General features: G+C 32.3%; 1 long non-coding RNA gene across 1 annotated transcript; it reads left to right on the forward strand.

Moving 5' to 3' along the window:
• Nucleotides 1-1,019: 1,019 nt before the first annotated feature.
• LOC145792825 (uncharacterized) lies at nt 1,020-1,696 on the forward strand. Its single transcript, XR_014332761.1, has 2 exons — nt 1,020-1,356; nt 1,540-1,696. It is a non-coding gene; the product is annotated as an uncharacterized LOC145792825 (long non-coding RNA).
• Nucleotides 1,697-5,882: the final 4,186 nt, after the last annotated feature.

Raw genomic sequence — 5,882 nt, forward strand, 5'->3', positions numbered from 1 at the left:
GGAAGAGAGGCTTACAATGACATAGAATTGCGGAAGAATCACGAGTTGAATGAGAGAAAAGTATGTTTTGAACATTTTGACTCTCTACAAATTTTAATTTTTCCATCGATAAAATACAGAGAAAGAGATATAAAGAGAAAGGTAAAAAATAAATAAATAAAGGCTCGTTATGGATCTAGATTAGTGTTAGGATTATACATTCATTTAGCTCTTGCAATTGATTAGGCACACAACTAATATGAAATTTCTTTAATGTTAATATTATCGAGTTTTAATTTTATTTTATAATTATCAAATAAACAAAAAAATTAAGATAAATTACCAAAAGGTCTTACTTTTGAGACTTATTACCCATTAAGTCTTCTTGATAAATTTAGCCTCCGTTTGGGAAGTGGGTTGGCTTTTTGACTTTTTGGCTTTTTTGACTATATGAGCCTGGGCTCAAAAGCTTAGTTTGGGAAGGGCTTTTGGCTTTTTGGCTTTTTGGCTTTTTGGCTTTTTTGGCTTTTTTTGTGAGAGAAGAGTGTAATGATTATGGGGTTGGATGAGATGTTTTGTCTGTTGTGGCTCATGGGCCTATTCTGTCTTTTATGGCTCATTGAGCCAAAAAAGCCCAATGAGCCCTTGCCAAACGAACCCTTATTAGTCTTGTAGGTAAATAAGTCTAGTTAATAAGACTGTTGGTAAAGTACTAAAAAAATTATTAATTAACTATAACAGTTCAAATAATTATTTGATTAAATTATTAATTTAAAATGTTAAATTACTTTAATGTTAATATTAATTAAATTTGTTACTATTTGTAAGAACTATTAATAATTAAATAATAAATTATTAACAACATAATAGTAATTATTTTCAAATATAATTATTATTTATTGATTAAAATCATAAAATTCCCTAAATTTATTTTTACATTTAGAATATTAATTAAACTTTAATAAAGGTAAAATTACAAACATAAATAATAAAACTTAAAAAAATATATAAATCAAGACCAATTTTTACTTCAAAAATTTGTCCCAAATTCAAATTTCTTCTCCACATTTGAAAGAAACCCTCCAAAATTTTAATTTAATTCCCTCCTACAGAGAGAGATGCGTTCGAGAGAGAGAGAGAGAGCGAAGACGAAGAAGAGAACATGAAGAGAAGACGGAGGGAAGAGTAGTCCTTCGGAGCGACAGCCATTGCTTTGCTTGCGACGGCCATTGCTTTGCTCGAGCAGTCCTTTGCAGCTCCGTTCGTCTTCGCTTCTCCGTCCATTCGATGAAGACCCACGAACGAAGCAAACGGAGCCGTCTCACCGCCCCTCCGGCCGGAGCTCTCGTATCTCTCCGTCGCACTGCCCAATTTCAGGTACATGTTCAGATATTAGGGTTTTGAGTTTTGACTTGAGGCTTTTCAATTTCAAAATTAGGGTTTAGGGTTTTTCACTTTCAAAATTTGGGGCTTTTCAATTGGGAGTTCAGTGTTTAACAGAGGTTATGCTAGCTGATTGTCATATATTTGCTGACTTTTCTTAACTCTTGTTTTGTTTAGACTAGAGGACCTTGTAATAGGTGGCTCATGATCATGTAGCAGCCAGGTTTGCTCAATCTATGAATGTAGTAGTTTCTATGAATGTATCCACATTGATCTTTGGCTGGTTACCTCAATCTAGTTTTTCAATGAAATTGTCTTCAGTAGACCAAGAAAAGGGTGAGATGCTCTAGCATTTTCCTTCCTTTATCGATGTCTATATGTATCTTTGTGTATATTGCTTCATTAATAAAAAAATTTTTGTTGATAAAAATGTTAAAAAAAAAAAAGAAGTTAAAATTTGGATAAATTAGTTAAATTACAAAATTGATAAAATTTTGTGAATCTCTCATCATATTGAAGTTTTCACATTGCTTAAACTTCTAGGGTTCAATGATTGGATTGGGTAATTAGTTTAAGATGGGGATAGATTAAGTGTTTGCTACAAACTATGATGGCATGTTTGATTGGGTGGATTAGAGCATGGGATTGGGATTATTAATCCGTGGGCCCAATTATCCTATATTTGTTTTAATATTTTGGTTTAGGATTATTAATCCAATGGATAATTAATCCAACAAATTTGTAGGATTATTAGTAATGGGGTAGGGGTGGGATTATTAATCCAAGGCATATTAATCCAATTGGATAATGAATACCACACTAATTTAATAGGATTATTAATACTTCACTATTAATCTTATGAATCAAACATGACCTGATGGTATATGTATTTGGGTAAAATGTCAATGCCACGATTTTCATTCTATTATTTATTTATTTTTGTTACTCCCAATTTGTTTCTAGTTTGAAACCATATGAAGAGTAGTCGTGGAATGTTGGTAACAAAATATAACTGATTATATTTTAGAAAATTGAGTCTCTTCAATCTGTCTTCATTAGTAGCTATTGTTTGTTTAATGAATAATTTGCTCCCTAAGATAATGGATAAAGGAAAATAGTAATTAGATTTTTTCTTTGTTTTAGAACATTGGGAGGCATTATACCATGATTGTTTATAATTTTTATTGAACAATTGACTAGTGTTGGCCAATCCATCCAATGAATTGCACAATTGATTGGTGGTGGACAAACCTTCCAATCGATAGGTGAATGGATTAGTGTTGGCGAAGCCATCCGATCAATTGGACAATTGAATGGAGTGGCTAATTCTTCCAATCAAGTAATTAATCGATGCTTTTGCAAAATTTTAGATGTGCAATTGATTAGTTAATTAATTTTGTTGACTTGTAGAAAAATGATCTTGGGTCTTCACAGTGTCGGTGGCTGCCAATATTATGAGAGGATACATGGCATTAGAACCATCTCCAATTCATGTGATGGTGAGATTGTGATGGTGGTAGTGGAGGTTTTGGCAGGGGCGACGCTGTGTGTGCTTTGATGGGCGCCCATGCCCCATCAAGCTATCAAAAATTCAGTAAAAATAATTATTTATATTATTAATATTTTATTTAATATAATTTGATTATGTTGAAAAATTAAAAGACCCCACCAAACAGAGATCTATATCTATTGGAGGAAAAAATATTCAATGTAATGATGACATCATAAGGCTCTCATTTTAAATAAACTTAAATCCCTATAGGCTCTCTCCCGCGCTTTCTCACCGGATCTAGTTTTTTAGATTTGAGTAGGGTGCTGCCGTTTTGATTTTTGGGTTGGTTTATGGGCGGTTGATCTTTTGGTTTGGATGCTCCATGGGTGGTTTCAAATATTCAGCGGTTTTGGTGTTTGATGGGTGTTCGATTGCAAGCTTTTTTCGGGGTCACTACTTTCGGTGGTGTGGATGCTCATTTATGGACGTTTTTTCAATGGGTTAGAGTTAAGGGTGCCAGTTTTTGGGTGTTGTATGGGTGTTCAGCGACTTTGGGGTGGTATAGGGGAGGAGTTGGAGTCACTTCAACGCGGCAAAGTAGAGTTTTCATTGGGGGGTGTTCCATTGGCGGAGTTGCGAGGGGTTGCGTGCTCGCGGTATTGGAGGAGGTGTTTGTTATAGTGGGTGTTTGCAGTGACGTTGGCAGTTAGGTGCAATGACGGTGATATGGAGGTGGAGCAACTGGTTTGGGAGGCAATGGCAGTGGTTCGGCAACGGATGGTGACTGTTATATTTTCCAACAAGCAATGGATGGTGGTCGGGCGTGTTATTTTCCAACAAGCAATGGATGGTGGCTGGGCGTGTTATTTTCCGACAAGCAATGGATGGTGGTCAGGCGTGATTTTTTCGGCCAATGTATGCATGACAGTTAGGCGTGGTGACAGAGTAGTGTTTTGGGATATGCGTTTGCGAAATCAGAAATGCTAAGGGCACGGGGTTTGATGCAAAATGCACAATCCTCTCACATAAGGGTATGTCCCATATGGATCTCACATGTGGGCTCTATCCTCATGTGAGATGATTGTGCATTCTCCACCAAACCCTTTGTGCACCTAACATTGTTCTCGGAGAAATGGGTTTGGAGTGGGAGGCAGTTTGGTGTGGGTGTTAGAATTTTCTGGGGATTCAAGCTTTTTAGTGTTGTGTAGTTAAAATCTATTTAGCTATTGTGTTTATTTTGTTTGCTGTTATATTCTTTTTAATTTAAAAAAATTTGTGAGGCCGAGGGGTTAGTTGTGTAGATGCGAATAACACTAGTAATGGAGCTTGTACTCTCTGAATCTCTTTTTGTACATTTCATTTTCTTGTATCTTTTATTTCATGTTTAAAAAAAAATAAGCCAATAAAAAATTGCTAATGAGATTAAATGGATATCGTCTCCTATTGACTCAATAATATTGTGATCCCTACTGCAAATCAAGATTGCTCATTAAACAATGATACCATCACTTGATATCACTGTTACATTCAATACTTATTAGTTACCAATGATGACTAGAAATCACTCTAGAAGCTTTAGCACCATAAATTCTGTTAAGGAAAAAAAAAACTTTCAAATCAAGTAATATTCATTCTGTTTGGTTTTGAAATTTCAAAAGTTGTTTAAGTTTTTATTTTTTATGTTTTTTTGTCTTTAATTTTTTTTCTTCATATTTTAGTAATTTATTTTTATTTTTGTATATATGCACCTAACTTAAATGTATTTAAAAAGTAAAATATTTGTGATTTTTTAAAATTCAATAAACACAAAAAAGAAGAAGAAAATATACTGAATTTTTATAATTTTTTTATGTTTAATGAATTTTTAAATATGTTTTCACAAATATTTTAATTTTTAAATATATTCATTACCTAGATCTGAAAGGTTAAAAAAAGTGTATAAAACTAATAAAAAAATACAAAAAACAAAATACTCAAAAACTATTTTTAAAAATAATTAATCAAACAAAGTGTTTTAAACTTCTCAAACTATAGGTCTCTAATGAGTATTTATCATTATTTGATGGGTTCTTTAATTTTTAGTAAGATATTAAACAAAATATTGATAATATATATAAATTTATCTTTAAGAATTTTTATCACCTAACCAGGTGGAGTTGCCCCTGCTAGTTAGGATAAGAAATATATCGTAAATATCTATAAATAATTTTCTATTTTTTATTTCTCTTGCCGTTAGAGAGTCAATGTTTGAAAATTTTAAATCACTCTTTTGTTAACATTTTTTAAATATAGTTGTTGTATTTTTGTTTTTTATGTTTAGTGAATTTTTTAATTTTTAGATTCACTTAATTTAAATACATTTTTAAATTTAAAAAAAAATCTGAAATTATTGGTAAAAAATTTACTAAATAAAAAATATATATGTATACAAAAGTAATTTTTTTGAAAAAAAACTTATGAAACATAAACTTGTGGTGACCATGTCTATAAAAGTTAATGGAACCCCAATGGTAATTGTTATGGAAGTAAAGGGGTTGTGATTGTAGTGATGATGGAGCTGTAATATTGTAAAGGTAAAAATGCGGTGGCACGGTGGTGTAATGTTATTGGTGATTGTGATGGTGCAATGATAGTAGTGGCAGTGGTGGTAGTGATAGTAGTGAGGTTGTAAGAGCGTATATCGATACTTATGCATAAGTATTTATAAATTTAGTCAGTATTAAATAAGTTTTCTATCACTTAAAAATTTATTAACTTTATCAAATTAGTTTAATGAATTTTTACTTAAAACAATGGGTAAATTACAGTCAGTACCCTTTGAGGTTTCTGAAAATTACATTGGCCTTCTCTTCTTTTTTTGAAATTGCACTGACCTTTCGATGACTAACGGCATTAATGGGAGCACTACTAGAAAAGCAATTTTTTGCAACTAATTTTTTTGCGACCAACTGTTTGACTGTCGCAAAAAATAATATTTGCAAGAGAGACTAATCTTTTCTTTTATTTATTTTTCCCTCTTCTTATACCT

The sequence above is a fragment of the Camellia sinensis genome, chromosome 6 (assembly GCF_055761805.1).
Source record: "Camellia sinensis isolate YWXY chromosome 6, ASM5576180v1, whole genome shotgun sequence".
In the NCBI taxonomy this organism is placed as follows: Eukaryota; Viridiplantae; Streptophyta; class Magnoliopsida; order Ericales; family Theaceae; genus Camellia; species Camellia sinensis.